Below are 19455 nucleotides of genomic sequence, written 5' to 3'. Positions count from 1 at the left end.
GACCAGTTCCAATTGAAGACATATCTTTTCTTGGTCCAGGAATTTTTATTTTATTACTTCCTGGATTAGTTCTTTCTCTCTGTTCCATTTCAAATTCCTAACAGATATTAGGTCTCCTAAAACTGTCCTGCAATCCCTTAATATTTTTCTAATCTTTTAAATTTGACCTTTTAATCCACATTTAAGGAGATTTCATGTATTTTAACTTCCATTTTACTAATGTGGCTGTCAATTACCTACCCCTACCACTGACTATTTTATTTTGGCAATCATGTTTATTTTTTTTTTATTACAAAGAATTCTCTTTGGTCCATTTTCAGTGCAACTTGCTTTTGTTACAAATTACTTCATTAAGCCTGAAAATATTTCTATGGATGTTTTTGGAACTTGTTTTTAAGCTTTTGTCCCTTTCTCCCATTATGTCTGTTTGCTCTACACTTACTTTCTCTTCTTCCTCTTCTGATTCATCTTGTTTCTTTTCTCTTTTGCCCTTTCAATTTTTAAATAAAATTTATGTACACATATTTTAAAGAGTCAAATAGTTATACAATGTTTGTTAGGAAAAACAGTGTGATCCAGTATCTTACTCCCCATATGTAATTACTTTAAATTCTCTAATGTATTAGGGTGCCTGGGTGACACAGTTGGGTTAGTGTCAGACTCTCAGTTTCGGCTCAGGTCGTGATCTCAGGGTCAGGAGATCAAGTCCCACATCAGGCTCCATGCTCAGAGTGGAGTCTGCTTAAAATTATCTCTCACCCTCTTCTCCTGCCCCTGCTTGCTCTCTATCTCAAATAAATAAATAAATAAAATCTTTTTTTTAAAAAAGATTTTGACAGAGAGAGAGACAGCGAGAGAGGGAACACAAGCAGAGGGAGTGGAGAGGGAAAAGCAGGCCTCCCGTTGAGCAGGGAGCCCCATGCGGGGCTCGATCCCAGGACTCTGGGATCATGACCTGAGCTGAAGGCAGATGCTTAATGACTGAGCCACCCAGGTGCCCCAATAAATAAATAAAATCTTAAAAAAAACCCACTTCTCTCTCTCCCTACCCCTCTGCCCCCACTAAAATAAATAAATCAATCTTTTTAAAAAATTGTCTGATGTATCAATTTGGTTTTTACTTTCATATTGCTAAATAACATATTATGGATTTCTTTACCACTTTTTAGTTTTAGGCATTTTTATTGACATCCCATTATGGAACAGTAAGATAATAGCTCTTTCATGAACGTACCTGTGCCACCAATTTACTCACACTTCCTGTCCTTTATTCCCCCCAATATAGTTATAAGATAATTTGGTTAGGTCAATATTTAGTGTTTATATTGCTATTATTATGTAAATGCTATCAACAGCTATCTTATAATTTGATTATTTTTTCCTTCGGTATGCAACTTTTGTTTTCCTTGAAGTTAGTATCTATTTTTTTTCTCAGTTTTCTATATAATTCTCATCAATTTATTCCTCAGTCTAGCCTCTGATATACAATGTTATCTATCATCTATCCATCATCTATCTATCATCTATCTTTATCTATCATGTATTTATCCATCTATTCATCTTCTATTATCTATACCTACTTAGTCTTTTTTTTAAGACTATTTTTTAAATTTTATTTGTTTATTTGAGAGAAAGAGTGAGAGAGAGCATGAGTAGGGAAGAGGAGCAGAGGGAGAGAGAGGACAAGCAGACTCTGCACTGAGCATGGAGCCTGACACAGGGTTCCATCCCAGGACCCTGAGGTCATGACCACAGCCAAAACCAAGAATCAGGGGCTCAACCGACTGAGCCCCCCAGACGCCCCTCTACTTATTCTTAAGGTGATGTAAGTATTGTACTTAACTATGTCAGGCACTACTCTAAACATCTATAAATTCACTTAAAGTTCACAAGAGCACTGACAGATAGGTTTTTCATTATCCCCATAATTAATGGGAGGTGTAAAGAAAACAAGTGAAAGAGCCGATTCAACTCCATATGCTCTGACTACAGAGTTTGTGCTCCTACCTCCCATCTTACATGCCCTCTTGTTAGTATTCTATCAATTTCACCTCTTGAAGTCTCTATTTGAGCCTCTGCCCCATTCCAGTTGGCCCTAGTTGAGTTGGCTCTGGTCTGGTTGCTCAGCAACCATCTGAGGCCCTCCATCATCATCATGGGAACTTCTTTTACTTTGCTTTAATATTGGTTTCTCTATTCTCTGGGACCTAGGACTCCATCTTCCTTGGTTATCTTCTTGTTTTGGCCACACCCTCTGCTCACTTCCTTAGAAAGGATGTATGGAACGGATTTTTTCAGACCTTGCATATCCAAGTATGTTTTTAGTCTATGTTCACACTAATTGAGATTCTGGCTATACAAATTCATATTGCAAAACACTGCCTTTGGGCTTGCTCCAGAAATTGCTCCATTATTGTCTATCTTCCAGTGTTGCTTTTGACAAGTTTAACGTTATTTTGATTCTTAATTCTGTGTTCGGAACCTGTTTCTTTTCTTCCTTGAAAGCAATTAGCATTTTTCTCTTTGTTCTTAGCATTTTCAAGTTTTGCAAACATGCAGGTTGGTGCTGGGCACACTGGTGCCCAGGTGGGCCTTTAGCCTGGAAACTCATGTCCTTCAGTTTTGAAAAACTTCTTGAATCATTGCCTTCCTTATTTCCTCTTCTCCATTTACTATGTTGTGGGTTTTTTTTCTTGTTGTTTTTTGTTTTTGAACTTTCTATTATTTAGCTGCTGAGTGTCTCAGAAAAGTCTTCTAAATTTCTGGTCCCTTACATTTTCTCTTTATCATCTGCTGTTTTGGGGAGTTTCTCTGTTCTATTTTTCAATCCTTCTATCTTTCATTATTGTTGTTCCATTTTTAACTTCTAAGAGCTCTTTTTGTATTTTGAATCTCCTCTTTTCATCTTGATTTTTAAATAGTATCTCTGTTTATGTGTTTCGTGCCTTCAGTAATCTTCTTATCTCTCAGAAAATATTAATGGTAACTGCCTTGGAAGTTTCCCTCCTTCTGACTAGAACCCCTGTGGCATGTGTATTAGCTGTGGGCTCACTTTAGGCTGTCCTGGCCAGGTCACTGCCTTGGCACAGCAGTTCTTCAATTTTTTGGTATGGGAACCTCTCTACCTTTGCAAAAATTATTGAAGCCATCATCAATTTTAAAGAGTAGGGAGTGGAAGAGAAAAAACTATTGTTCAGCAGAAGACTAGACTCAAGAGGAATCTCAGTCCAGGGTAAGAACTGAAAGTGGATGATGTATACAGCATAAGACTGGGAAAGACAGAAAATTGGAGAGACTGGCACAAACCACATGTTGCTAGATATTGCAATACAAGTTAAAGAACTAAGACCTTAGGGAGAAGAACCATGGAAGGGTTTTCATCCAGAAAGTGATACAATAAGTGATACAACCTGGCTGCAGTCTGGAAATGAAATAAAAAAGGAACAAACCTGGAAGTTGCAAGATTAGATTAGGGGCTCTCAGGGGAGTCCAGGGAAGACATAACATGACCTTGAATAGGGCAGCAGGTGAAGGAGTTAGAGAAAAGTGAACAGATTTGAGAGACATTTAGAAGATGGACTCATCACAAGTGGTGACAGATTGGATGGAGGGAGGGGGCAGGTGAGACACCGGGATGAGTCAAGGATAATCCCCAGATTTTTGCCTGGAGGAAATGAGTAAGTTATAACTTTTTCACTGAAATATGGAAGTGACAAGTTTATTTATTTATACATGAATTTGTTAATTATGTCAAATTATCTGAGCCAGATTACTCTGGATTCCAAATCTCTATCATTACTTAATAAATAATATTCTTATTCAAGCCTTGTTTTAAATTATATAGTGTATATGTATGTGTGTGTGTATATAATACACATTCAGTTTTTCCTCACGATGTTACGAAGTAGGGACTGTTATTTTTCCTCCTTTATATGTAAAAAGCAGAGCCACAGACTGTTCAAGTAAACTGTGCAAGACCCACAGCTTAGCACTGGTACAGGGATGTGAAGAATTGGACTCTACAGACTGCAGTGATATCCCCTAGTCTACACTGTTTGTGTGTGTGTGTGTGTGTGTGTGTGTGTGTGTGTGTTTCTCACAAGTCTTGGGTTTAGATGCAAATAAATTGATTTTGGAATCCATTTTCTTCACTGATAATTTAATATTTTCTCTTTCCATTTATTCAATCATCAATGATTTACTGAGTAACCTTGTATGTATCAGGCTTTGAGTTAGATAAAAATTCAACTTTGTAAAACTTAATTCATGCCCTCAAATTTACCAAGCCAGTGGGGATTGGAAACAGGTAAAAAACAAGGACAATACAATGTGACAATGTAGCTTCAATGGGGCACCGAGGAAGAACACCTAAACTAGTTGGACTGGGGGCTCAGGAGAGGCTTCCTATAGATGCCAAAGCAGGAACCATGTTTTAGTGGACAAGAGTCACATATGTGAAGAGAAGAGGAAGGAGAACCTTGAAGACAGAGAGCCACATGTATAGAGAAAAAGAAAGTCAACTGAAAATCAAGTGGATTTAGAAAACACTAAGTTGTACTATTAAGACCTTCCAACCTCCTTCAAATCATGACACATAAAATAATCGAAGATGTTAATATGGCATCCTAGGACGTGAGGCTGCTTGCAGGTCGACAGATAAAAGGTCAGAGCTCAAGATGATTCTGAGATGAGATGCACAATAATCTTGAGTGTTGAGTATTGATACTTTTCCAAAAGTATCATTATGCACATTGCCAAAAGCTCAGAATAAATTATGGTATTGAGGCAAGAGCTGTAGAAATAAGTAGGTATTTGCTTATATGTACAAATATAAGATATTTTTATTTAAGACAAATCTAAACATTGGTTTTACTTGGAAAGAGGAAATAATAGCTGGAAGGATGATGTAGAAATGATATTTGTCACTGTCTTCCCTTTCATTCATTTTGAATTTAGATTGGAATTTAGATCGAATTTAGATTGAATTTAGATTGGAAATATTACTTACCCACATATAAATATACAAAATTCATACTCTGCCAGGTTGGTGGATTAAAAAGAACTGAGAATAAGTATCTGTTTAATTATATTGAAAAAAAGGGTTCTTGTACTATTTTATTTCCTCTGACTATATTATGAAGCAATTTGTATCAGTCATTTTTTAATAATTGACCAAACTGTGTAATGTTATTTGTTATAATGTTTATTTGTCATGCTCCTATTTATATGTTAATCATAATAATCAGGATTGAGCAAACTCAAAGATTCTAAAAATTGGATTGCAATGTGGAAAAATCTCAAAATCTGGGGAAGAATTTTGACCTTAACAGTTTTGTTTCAAACCAATTGGCAAAATTTTATGACCAAGCCAATACCAGAGAGCTCCACCTGCTTCTCCAGGGAAATAAGGCCAGGATGGAAGACAGATTCAACTGTTAAATGTCAGGGTATAAATGATGTGTCCAGAGAGGAAGAAGAAGTGTAAAAGCCTGAAAACATGTCTCTGAGGAAGTTGCAACATCATCCCATATCTGAGGTCATCTTGTCCTCAGATCTCAAGGACATTTTTCTCTCTCAGCTGAAGCCTAAGCTTCCCAAAGGAATCACAAAGCACAAAATAATAGATATTAAAGATGTCTCATTCAATGTCTTCATTTTACAGCTGCAAAAGAAAAAAAATACTCATGGAAGTAGAATAAATAGCCTGAATTAGTTGCAAAGCTAGACTAGAAGCAGATCTCTGCATTAAACGCTGCTGTACGAACATGTCACTGGACAGGACAGACAGAATGCAGTGAAGCCACTCCATGATTCAATTCTTCACAGATTCCAGTGACCTGAGGTAAACTGAGCTCAGTAGAGAATTCAATCCACAAGTGAAAAGATGCCCCTTGAGGAAAAAGATTCCATAGTCCAATAAATTTGAAAATTGATGATTTAGCTGGAGGTAAACAGATTTGTGGGTGTAGTTGGTTGTTAAATTGGTTAGTTGGTTTTACTACAGGAGTCCTTAGGGCCTTTCTATCTGCATTGATCTCTAAGAGGTGCATGAAGAATCATATATCCCAAATTTATGTGCTACAGAGCATCATTTTCCTGGAATCATCTTTTATCATCTTAATTCCATTGTGTGCAGCCAAAGAAATATTAACTTACAGAATACAGTTCAAAATGCTTCATCACAACATTTAAGCTTCTCCGTGATATGAATCTAAGCCAGTTTTAATATCTACACTCCAGTTATCACCTCACTGTTTTCACACTTACCCTAAAATTCATGACTTCCCATATTCGTTTACACTATTCTCTCAGACTGGACTAACCATGCTTCCGTCTCTGCCATGCGGGACTTCATAACCCTTCTTTATGAGATTTTCTCTAATCCTTCCAGTTAAAATTAATTTATGCTCCCTTTTTATTGTTTAGTAATCCTTTATTTTATTTGACAAACATTTGAAAAGTGCCTATATGTGCCAGATACTATTCTAGGTGCTGGGAATACAGCTGTGAACAAAACAAAACAAAACTCACTGTCCCACGGAGCTTACATTCTTGTGTAATAGAGGTGAGGAAAGAGAAAAATTTTAAAACTATTAAGTACACCAGTAATACAACATTGTATCTCTTACGTGGTGTTTTTATGATATCTTAGGGAGTTTAAACATTTGTCTTTCCTTAAACTTCTTGAGAATAGTACCACATTAATCTGCTCAGGCGGCCATAACAAAATACCATAGGCTGGTGGCGGAGGGGAGGGGTGGCACTTAAACAACAGAAATTTATTTCTTACAGTGCTGGAGGCTGGAAGTCCAAGTTCAAGACGATGGCAAGACAGGTGTCATTCTGAGGCCTCTTCTCCTGGCTTGTAGGCAGCTGCCATCTCTCAGTGGGCTCATATGACCTCCTCCTAGCTTAAAGGTGGCCACCATCTCTTTGTGCTCACATGGCCTCTTCTTTGTGCTGCAGGAGAGAGAAATGTCTGGTTTCTCTTCCTTCTCCTATTAGGACACTAATCCCATCGTGGGGCCCAACACTCATAACCTCGTTTAAACCTAAGTACCTCCCAAAGATACCACCTCCAAATACTATCTCACTCAGGGAAGGAGGGTGATAGAACTTCAAAGCACAAATTGGGAGGGGGGGAATACAAACAATCGGTCCATGACGATACCGTTTCTCTATTTTCATCTCTCTCAGAGCTCAGCGTGTGCTTTCCATACAGTAAGTCTTCCATAAATGTGACTGAACTAGTGTTTCCAAAGGAACCATTTTGGAGCATCTGGAGTAGGCATTAGTAGGCACACCCTGGAGCAGCAAAGAAGCATGCCTTGTGAGGGACCACCTGCTGGTATTCTGTTCATGGGGCCTCTTATCCGGGGTGGGTGGAGAGCCCTGGAGGAGGATGTCAACCTTTTGGGGGGTTTGCCACGCACCCTTTGTATTTCTCTTGCATCCTGTATTGACTTTGTCAGGATGTTCTAAGTGTCCCATTCATCTTTTGTCAGCAAACTACAGAAAGTAAGCAATTAGCGCTATTTTTCAAATTTAACTCAGCATCCTGTATTTTTTTTGCTAAATATGGCAACTTTATCCTTTATATATATGAAAAGGCCTGAGACATGTATTTCTGTGTGACTCACCCACATAGAAACAGAAGTCCCAGGAAAAGCCAACAAAGTCCTTTCCTACCCTGGCATTTGCACACAAACAATAATGGAAGAAGAAGCTGTCTCTCTTCTTCCTGTACAAAAGAAATAACTGTTCCTTGGCTAGATGGGAAGAATAAAGGTAATTTTTCTGCATGCCTGGCACACAGTACCAGCTCCATAGAAATTTCTTCCCCAGGCTCTGAAAGCAGGAAGGATATCCTCTATGAAACTTGTAGTACACTATGATTCACCAGCCATTGACTCAGTCAGCATCCTGTGAGCTTCCCAGGCAAGCTTGGCTCACCCCTCAGGTGCCATGTGCACAAAAATGAACGTGGCATCTAAATTAACATACTGTTTATTTATTTTTATTTATTCATTTACTTAATTATACTTACATGGATTTCAGACACATTCCAAAATGTACTTGAGGCAGCATCTGGCACACATGATAAAATACATTCAAAGATAAATAAGGAATATACAACTCTAAACTAAAGTCTAAATAGGCTGGAAGTTTCTAAGAAAAAAATAAACATGCTAGGAGAAGCTGTAAGGGAATATATGTTTATTTATTTTTATTTATAAATAGTCATATCTAGCTACATACAATTTAAATATTACATAGATCACAAAAATCCATCCACAAAATTAAGAGACATAACCAGGGGATTGCATATTGTATATGCAACTCATATACAATACAAGTGGTATTTCTCTTTGTAGAGAAAAGATTCTTGTAAATAGTAAGAAAGAGTAAACACTCCCATTCAAATAGTGCTGAAGAACTTAAATAGGAAACTGAGGCAGAGGCATGGAAGGAAGCCCCAGAGACAGTCTTCCACGTAACCTGAAACCCTCCTTTAGCATCTTATAATTTCCCGCCTCCATTGCCGTTTTTCTGCCAGGCTTGTGTTACATAATCATCCAATACTGATGACTGATTTGCGCTTATGTATTTATAGAGTGAGGAACCTCCATTCATGTCCAAGGCCATCCCTTCTGGACTGAGTCATTCACTGGCCACCATCGTGTAATCTCACAATGTGGTTCGCACACACGCACACACATACACACTCGTGAACCTGTCTGTGTGCACACAATAAATCTACCAGCACAGTAACTAGCATGCATTAAGAGCTCAAAATAAATTTCTTCCTTCTTTTAAAGTTTTGCCTTAGAGAAAAGTATTTCAGAAAGGAGAAATCCACAAGACCTAGATTAAGGAGGAAGGAAGAAGGAAGTCAGCAGAGAATTTAAGGGCAGAAAATACAGCCAGTCTCACAGATGATTGGAGCTGAGTACAGGAAAACAAGAACCCTCTCTAAGGAGCAGCAAAGGGACAGGTTCTCCAACAAGGGGCTACGGAGGCAGGACGCTTCCAAGAACCCGTTTCAGGGATGCGGCTGCTGCCAGGAAGGGACATACATCACAGTCACGAGGACAGATGTCACAGGAAGGCCCAAGTTTTAAACTTGATCAAATTAGGGGAATAAGCTTGGACACTGGAATCAGGGGACCCTGACTCAGACTCCTGTCCTACCACATGCGTTAGCCACGCTGGCACTGGAAAACGCGTCCTCTCTCTGGGGTGTCCGTTTTATCGTCTGTAAGGGAGGGATCACGGAGCCTCGCTGGGTTGCTGCAGGAGATGCTCTGCCACCAGACAGGGATTCGCAGTGCATTCTCAAACACTGCTTGTCTCCCGTCTACATCCGTGTTGCATATGGGATCATTGCTAATACGAGGCCAAAATGCAGATGAATTAGAATGGTGTTATTTAATGAAACAAGAATAAATGCCGTGTTCTAATAGAGCAACTCCCAAAGTAGAATATTATTCCTTCAGGAAGCCTGCTGAAAAGGCTATCTCCAATCAAATAAACCTGAGAAATGACGTGGACTCTTTCTCTACTTAGATATCTGCACTGTAATTCATAGATTTGCAACTACTAAATGTAGAATTTGGAAGATTTTTTTCTATGTCCCATACTAAAGTAATTCACTTAATTTTACTTAATCTAGCAACTTCCAATTCTCTAAATCATTTTAATTATAAGAGAAGAGTCTTTTGTTTTGTTAACTGTTAAAATATCACAGAGCTAGTTTTATGTAGAACATATTTTCAGAAATGTCACACCCCTGGGGTCCCTGGGTGGCGCAGTCGTTAAGCGTCTGCCTTCGGCTCAGGGTGTGATCCTGGCGTTATGGAATGGAGCCCCGCATCAGGCTCCTCCGCTTGGAGCCTGCTTCTTCCTCTCCCACCCACCCCCCACCCCCCGCTTGTGTTCCCTCTCTCGCTGGCTGTCTCTCTCTCTGTCAAATAAATAAATAAACATCTTAAAAAAAAAAAAAAGAAAAGAAAAGAAGTGTCACACTCCAGCGATTCAAGCTAGGTCCTGGATGGAAAATATAATTCTTTTTTTTTTTTCATTTATAAAACATACATAACATTATCACGATGAATTTAGTAAATCTTATTCAATTCATTTATATACTCAGTAGGTACATTTGAGGCATTCACTAATGGCTGGGAATTGGGGATATGAGAGCCAGGTTCTGACTTCATGGAAAAATAGGCAGACAGTTAACAGCAAACAGAAGTGTTATAATGAGGATGTATAGAATCCTATGAGAAAATGTTCAAAGGATGGAAGTCAGTGCTAAGATAACTAGAAAATTATCAAGACTGTTTATTGAAAACATATATTCTATAGAGTTTAATATATATATACTCTTATCCAAACACCCATTTCTCTAAAACTCTACTTAAAGTCCTAAGGTAATGAAGTAAGAAAAGAGACCAATCTGGCCTGTAGAATTTGGAAGATTTTTTTCATCCTTTTAAAGCCAGTAAGAATTTCCCTAGACCACTTGTACAACCTTATGCCCTCATCTCACCCAGAATAAGGGGAGGCACTAGCAGGAAAGGCCAGGGGAAGGATCTAATGAATGTCTCTTCAGAAATAGGATTCAAATATTTATCTTTTTCTTAGAAATTTTGAAATTTCATGATCCCTCAGTCCACCATCTAAGCTATACGTCCTCAATATGGAAACACGAGAACAATGAAGATCTTACGAGAGGTGTTCTCCTCTTGTCTGGGAAGATAGTAAAAGGGCAGTGAGTCCAGGGCAAATCCACTCACCAGCCTCCTTAGCAAATGAAATCATTCCAACATTTCATTCACCTGATTTATCAGTAAACACATCCTGTTGATCTAGCTCTCAAGAGACTAATTTTCAGTATTGGGAAGGTAGTCCTGAATTTATTTTATTTCTGAATAATGGAGTTTTGTTTCCTCACCCACTGACACAGAATAGCACACTAGAACAGAAGTTACACATGCGTGATAACTTGGGAAATAAGAGATTTATGTGACACAGTCTTGGCTTTCTATTTGTACAAAATTAAAATGAATTCCACATGCAAAAAAAAAAAAAACACAAAAATACCTCGCAAGAATTGAGTTCAGGGTAAACTGTCAAAGAACAGAATGATGAGCACACAGAGTATTTCACAACTTTAGTTAATGGCCATTTTCTCCTAGCATGTATAAATTGGAACTTTCTAAATAATTAATTCAATGTGTTCCATCATCACTTTTGGTGTCTCTCCTCATATAGACACGTCCATCAATTAGGTCAAGTTTCCTATACTCTGCAACTAGATAACCAGCATCGGTTTTTCATCTGTCCTATTTTTTTCTTTGAAAAGAGTTTCTCTTGTGCCTCCATCTATTAGGGAAAAAAATAGATTTTGAACAAATTTAAACAAACCTTTCTGTGGAGAAAACTGTTACAGTGAGCAGTCATAAAACCATCAAAGAAAATCAAAGAAAATAAAGAACAGGTTCCAGGTGGAGAAAGATACTTGTAAGTGTTCTTAGCATGAGACCAATGACCTTAAGTATTATGAAAGTACATGCCTCTATTCAAATTCTGACCTGGTTTATGAGCTAAATGGGTGATGGGTATTAGAGAGGGCACTTGTGATGAGCACTGGGTGTCATACATAAGTGATGAATCACTGAATTCTACTCCAGAAATCAATATTGTTAATTAAGTAAAATTAAAAGAAAAACAAATTCTGATCTGGTTTTCCTTCCACTTTATATCAACATATTTGTTTTTGCATGGAAAGACTTTATGTTTAAAAATAGGAGGTCCATGTCAATGAAAGTACTACAATAACACTTGAACAACATTTTCATTGGTGGAACCAAAAGACACAAACTACATCAAACCTTTGGGGATTCTAAAGACATCTACCAGGCTTCTCAAATTTTCTATTTGGGGATTTTAAAAACACTTTAAATTTTTAAATCATGTTCTTAATTGTGTAATATATACAGAAAAGAGTATAATGATGTGTGTTTGCTTGTATGCCTTACGTGTGCCTGTATGTAGTTTGAATAGAAATAAAACAAATACCATATACACATCACCCAGTTTGAGAAATGGAACATTACCACTACCTTAGAAATGCCTTTGTGATTTTATTCTACTGTCCCGTCCAAAGGTAACCTCTATGCTGAATGTTCCATTAATCTCTTCTTTAGGTTTATTTTTTGTTTTCCCAGTATATGCGTATACATAATAAAATGCCATTTAGATGTTTTAAGAGTTGCTTTTTCAGAAAAGCCCAATTTTGCCACTATTAGTAAAGGCTTCAGGATAACACAAGCTGATCAGCATCTCTCCCAGGATTGCAATGTGCCTTCAGTTTCCCTGAGACATCACTGGGGAAATCACTGGTCAAGGTCAAAAGTAAAACCTGTGAAAAAGTTGGAGCTTTTAGAAAGGCTGTTACGTGGTCCTGCACAATGTGATTGTGGAATGGGGTGGAAACAAGATATGTTTCCTTCTAAGCTTAGTTAACATAGCCTACTTCCAATTCTCAGGGTTTATTCCAAAGAAAGCACTTCTATGGGGTGACCTAGGGTGCAGAAGGCAAAGCAAGAACAATCTGGATTTCTTTGTTCACTAATTCTGTTTAGAGTTCAATATTGCCCTAACAATTGTTTTGGGATTCCCATGCTTCTCTTATCTGTTGCCTCTTCTTTTTCCTATTTCCTATGTCTTCCTGTTATTTGATGTTTCATTTGTTCTGGTGGAAACTGTCTCCCAGTAACTTTCAGAGAAAAGGTTGCCTGAGAGCAGATATGGCTGAACATACATTCACAGTTGATTCTTCTTGTTTGCAATAGCTATGAAGTTGGTCTATGAAGCTGCCATTGGCACTGAATTAGGAATACGGAACAATTGCTCTTATGGGAAATAGAGTCAGGTTCCTGTGAGTGTCTGTTCACAATGTGTTTGTCTACCTATATCAATACCTTACCTAATTTATGTGTGTTTCTGTTTAAAGAATTCTTATTTAATGTACAGTTATGTCATTAATATTGCATTCATGGCCAAGAGCACTATAACTCATGTCTGAACAAAGCTTATCTAGTGCATGTATTTTCTCCATAAGGCACATGACAGCCTTCTTGCCCTCAGGAACACAAGACAGCACTTTAACACTATATGTGGGACCATTTTAAACAGTGAAATCTTCAACAAAAAGCACAAAAATGTGATACTAAATATATCATTTAAAGAACACTTATTTACAGATGAGAGCTAAAAAAAAGAGTGTCACCTTGCTCAACCTCAACTGGGAATGTGGGCATCTGACAATTCAAACTTTTCACAGCTCTGTGCATGTTTGCAAATGACTGCAAAAGTGTTGCAAGTATTGATTTGAGGATTAAAAATAAATTTTAGTGAGTAGGTAAATTCACAAATACAGAATCCATAAATAATGAGAGTGTTGACTATATTTCATTCCCAAATTTAAATGATTGTTTGACCTGCTATACATTTCCATCCTGGAAATAATTTTCTTTCAGAATACTGAAGACATTCTTCCATTATTTTCTAGCTTATTATTATTATTATTATTATTACTTAGAAGTCTGAAACCTTATTATTCATTAGTATTTAGTTGTGACCTTTCTCTCTGAAAGATAATATGGCCATCTATTTGGCCCAAGTACTCTGAAATGTCATTACAATGAAGATAGGTTTTTTTCTTTGTTTTTTTGTTTTGGTGTGTTTGTTTTTGAAACTTGGTGAGACTTTTCAGTCTAGCTACTCAAACTCTTTAATTATGGAAAAAAATAGTTTTATTTCATTGGTGAACTCCTCCACTGTATTATTTTTGTTTTCTCCTTATGAAATGCTTACCATTCAGACATTGATCTTATTGTCCTGGTTTTCTAATTGACTTATCTTTTCTATTTTATTTCTATCTCTTTTTCTTTCTTTTCTACTTCTTAGGTTATTTTCTCAATTTTAAATTCCAAAATTTCTCTTGAGTTTTTCTTTTCTTTTTTTTTTATTATATTATGTTAGTCACCATACAGTACATCCCTGGTTTTTGATGTAAAGCTCGATGATTCATTAGTTGCATATAACACCCAGTGCACCATGCAATACGTGCCCTCCTTACTACCCATCACCAGCCTATCCCATTCCTCCACCCGCCTCCCCTCTGAAGCCCTCAGTTTGTTTCTCAACATTTGCTGCAACATGGACGGCACTGGAGGAGATAATGCTAAGTGAAATAAGTCAAGCAGAGAAAGACAGTTATCATATGATTTCTCTCATCTATGGAATATAAGAACTAGGAAGATCAGTAGGGGAAGAAAGGGAAGCATGAGAGACTATGGACTCTGAGAAACAAATTGAGTTTTTCCTTTTTGCTAGCATGTTTTGAACTTTCCAGAGCTATATTAGGATCTTGTTTCTTTTTTGTAGCATCTTGTTTTTGTTTAACATGAGCTTTTCTCTTTGCAAAGATCCTAATGACTAAAGACGACTCTTCAAGAGATTACTCTTCTGGTATGGCAAACTAACTTGAGGTAGGCCAAATCTCACACTGGAACTGGAAAAATGACAAAATTAAAGATCCCTTCAAAAGAATTATTAAAGGCAGCCAAGACTTGAGGGCCCCAAATTCTTAAGAGAATTGAAACTCAATGCAGAAATTTTAATTCACAAGCAGCATGGGTGGAGACACTGAATAGCCAAGCAGGAAATGAGAGCTAAAGTGCAGAGACAGTAATATTTCAGCAGTCTTGAGGTGCTTGGAAAGAAAAATTGCACTTTAGTGCTACTTAGTTAAAGCCAAGATCCCATTAAGGAAGAAAGTGCAGAAATTTGGGCCTAATAATCTTAGCTGACTGTTTTCTTGAGGAACTCAACAGTTCTTAAGCACTAGAGTAAATTTGACAATTTACTGTCAAAAACAAAAGCAGTCACAATGTATTGTGTGTTTATAGCTTATTGTTAAAAAGTTATTGTTAAATAGCACAAAGGATTGGGGAAAGGAACTGGAAATGCACTGCTGTGTGTCTCTTACACTACACATAGATCAGTATAATATTACTTGAAGATAGACTGTAGCTATGTATGTTGTAAATCCTACAGCATCCAATAAATTTTTTAAGACATTATAGATTATGAGTCAAGAGTGGAGATAAAATGGAATCATAAACTCAATCAATCGAAAAGAAGGCTAAAAATGAAAAAAAAAAATACAAAGAGTAGATGGAATAAATAGAAAGATCTAGCAAGATGGTAGAGTGTACAAATGTACCAAATATCACTTTAACAGTACAAACACACCAATTAAGGGTAGAAATTGTCATATTGTATAAAAAGTAACCAGAGCCAACCATATGTTGTCTATAGGACGCCCACCTAGAATATAGACCTAAGTTAAAACTAAAGGAATGAAAAAAGGAGATACCATCAACGCACCACACAAAAGAAAGTTAAATTGGTTATAGTAAGGAAACTAGGTAGATTCAGAACCAGTAATATTACCAGTGACATCACCTAGTGATAAATATGTTAGTTCTCTAAGACATAAAAACACTTATGTGTGTACATATAACAAGTAACAAGAGACTTGAAATATAGAGAGTGAGTCTAATAGAAACGAAAGGTAAAATAAACAAACCCACAATTATGGTTTGGGACTCTATCCCTTTGTCAAGAACTGATAGAACAAGTAGTAAGGAAGTTGGGGTATAGAAAAGCTGACCAACACTATTAACTACCTACCTAAGTGACACAGAGTAGTCCACTCAGAAGCAGACGAATACATAGTCTCTTCAAGTATATATCAAACATCAACAAGAAAGACATATTCTGAGTTCGATATAAATCAAACATTATTATGTGCAGAATCTGCATGCTGAAAACTATAAAACTCTAATGAAAGAAATCAAGGAAGACTAAATAATGAAAAGAAATTTATAATGAACTGGAAGACAATATTATGAAGATGTCAGTTTTCCCCAAATTGACCTAGCCAATGCAGTGGCTATTAATAACCCGGTATAATATTTTTATAAATATTGACACACTGATTCTAAAATTCGTAGAAAAATTCAAAGGAACCAAAATAGCCAAAACAATTTTGAAATTAGACAATGCATACTACCTTATTCTCTGACTTAATATAAAATTACAGTAATCAAGACTGTGATAAGGGTGAAGAGATAAACCCATAGATCAAAGGAAGAAAACACATCGATGCACTCAGTTGATTTTGTCCGTTATAAAGGCGATTCATTGGAGAAGAGCAGTTTCTTCAACAGGTGGTTCTAGAATAATGGGATGTCCGTATGCAAATGAACGAATCTCGACTAGTATTTCACATACTATATGCAGTTTACCTCCAAGTGGATTACAGACTTAAATGTAAAACTACAAAACAAATACAGGAGAAAAATCCTCGTGACCTTGAGATAGAGTTCTTAGATATGACACCAAAAGCCTTTCTCAAAAAAACTTAATAAATTGGATCCATCAATATTAAAATCTTTTGTTCTTGAAAAGACACTATTAAAAGAATAAAAACACAAGCCTCAGAAAAAGATAAAATATTTACAAATCACGTTCCTGACAAAGAATTTGCATCCAGAATGCATCCAGAATGCTTCAAAACTTAACATTTAAAAAAAATAAACAACCCAGGGCCCACCGGTGGTGCAGTTGGCTAAGCATTCATTCCTGGTTTTGGCTCAGGTGGTGATCTCGGGGTCATGAGATCAAGCCTCATGTCGGGCTCTGTGCTCAGCACAGAGTCTGCTTAGAGTTTCTCTCTCCCTCTCTCTCTAAAATAGATAAATCTTTTTTTAAAAAAAGTCACTTCCTTAAGGAAGTGACCCCCCTATTAAAAATAAATAAACAAAACAATTTTTTAAAATGAGCAAAAGGTTTGTATGCAGACTTAATAAGAAAAGATATATAGATGGCAAATAAGCTCATAAAAAGATGCTCAACATAATTTCTCATCAAGAAATGGAAACTAAAACTGCAATGAATACCATTATATGATTATTAGAATGGCTTAAAAAAAAACACACCTGACAATACCAAGTACTTTTCAAAAGTGTCAAGTTCATGAAATGTAAAAAAAACTGAGACACTGTCACAGACCAGAGGAGAGTAAGGAAACATGACACTAAATGCAATGTGGAATCCTCAATGAATCCTAGAACACAAAAACGACATTAATTTTTAAAAAGTGATGAAATCTGATTGAAGTTGGACTTAGATTAATATTAATGTAACAATATCAGTAGACCTGCACCAAAACAACTAACTACTAAAAGGAGTTCTTGGTACAGAAAGAATATGATTCAGACCAAAACAGAAATGCAAAAAGAAACAAAAAGCAAAGGAAAGAATAAATACACGGATAAACCTAACGATATTAGTTTATAAAACAACAATACTATATTGTGTGGTGTAAAATACTTGTAAATTAAAATATATGAAAGTAACACAAAAGATGAAAAGTTAAATACAGTAAAAGTATTCTAAAATCCTTACATTGGGATAATAAAAGTACTACTTTCGATTAAACTCTTTAATTTAATTTTTTTAAAGATTTTATTTATTATTTATTCGACAGAGATAGAGACAGCCAGCGAGAGAGGGAACACAAGCAGGGGGAGTGGGAGAGGAAGAAGCAGGCTCATAGCGGAAGAGCCTGATGTGGGGCTCGATCCCACAACGCTGGGATCACGCCCTGAGCTGAAGGCAGACGCTTAACCGCTGTGCCACCCAGGCGCCCCTAATTTAATTTTTTTAATGTTTTTTTTATTATATTATGTTGGTCACCATACAGTACATCCCTGGTTTCTGATGTAAAGTTTGATGATTCATAGCTGCGTATAACACCCAGTGCACCATGCAATACGTGCCCTCCTTAATACCCATCACCAGTCCATCCCATTAAACTCTTATAAGACAAAGTTATACGTTATAATCTCTAGGGCAGCTACCAAAAGAACCCTAAGAGAAGGTGTGCCAAACAAGTTAATGGTTGGGGAGATGAGATAACAAAAAGTGCCTTGTCAACCCAAAGAAACAACAAAGGAAACAGAACAGGAGGACAAATAGAAAACAAATGGTTTTCCACTATTTCAGTCCATAAGAAATGGATTTCAACCTAAGGATATCTATAATTAGGGGCTCCTGGGTGGCTCAGTCATTAAGCGTCTGCCTTCAGTTCAGGGCGTGATTCCGGGGTCCTGGGACCGAGCCCCGCATCGGGCTCCCGCTCAGAGGGAAGCCTGTAACCCCCTCCGACTCCCCCTGCTTGTGTTCCCTCTCTCACTGTGTCTATCTGTCAAATAAATAAAATCTTAAAAAAAAAAGGATATCTATAATTACACTCAATGTAAACAAACAAGTTATTTCAATTAAAACACAGAGATTGTCAGTCTGCACTTTAAAAAATGATAAATTCCCAACAAAAGTAATTTTATTACATTTTTCAAAAAAATTTTTTTGTTAATTTTCTTTATCATACATCAACTTCCTGTTTAATTAATTTGTTTTTATCTTCATATTTACTTCTTTTTTGAGAGAAAGATTTAATTTGCTATTCTTTTTATAAGCTTTTGAGATGATACCCCAATGTCACTTCTTATAGTGTTTTGATAAGAACTAGAAAAATTAAAATATGTTCTCTCTCTTATCTTGTCATGACTAGACAAGAATGAACCTAAACAATTGTGCGGGAATGTGGATTGTTCTTGATGAGAGAAACCAACCCTCACACGTGCACTGCTAAAGCAACCTAGATCTCTTTCTGTGTTCACTATGTTATATGTTTACGATACAAAAGAAATGTTTTTGAAGTGTGTGTGATGAATTTGAGTTGCGTTGGTAGGTGCAAACTTCCTTTCAGTTGACTGACTTGGCTAGCAGAGCATTTTGTGGTAATATCTATTTTTTAACTAAATGTACAATAATTAATTGATGCAATACAGGGATTTAAATTTGAAAAAATAAAATATGCTCCCTCTGGAGGTGCTGATTTTCTATAAACCTTTTTGAAAAAAATTTAAATCAGATAGTAGCAACATTTTATGCTCAAATTTAAATGACATGATAAAATTTATATGCACACTCAATTTTAAGAGTCAATCTATGAAAGCATCAACCCAACCTCAAATTCAGTGCACACACTGTTTTACTATGACACTTGAGAAGCTTGGCAAGAAATCCTAGCTGGATAAAAGCCAGCTCATATATGATTAGGAGTCAGGGAAAGGTAGAACCAGAATTTTCTTTTAGAAACAATTTTGGATTCACTTTAGTACTTGAAAAAAATATCAGATAGAGAATGCCCAAAGTACAAAATTATAGATTATTTCTCATCAAGAGTAGGAAATTATAAAGATTATCACACAAATAATACTGGACAAAAGAGGTTTCAAAATATGTTACGTG

Source organism: Ursus arctos, unplaced genomic scaffold (genome assembly GCF_023065955.2).
Source record: "Ursus arctos isolate Adak ecotype North America unplaced genomic scaffold, UrsArc2.0 scaffold_3, whole genome shotgun sequence".
Lineage (NCBI taxonomy): Eukaryota > Metazoa > Chordata > Mammalia > Carnivora > Ursidae > Ursus > Ursus arctos.
The sequence above is the reverse complement of the archived record's forward strand: the minus strand, read 5'-3'. Positions refer to the sequence as shown.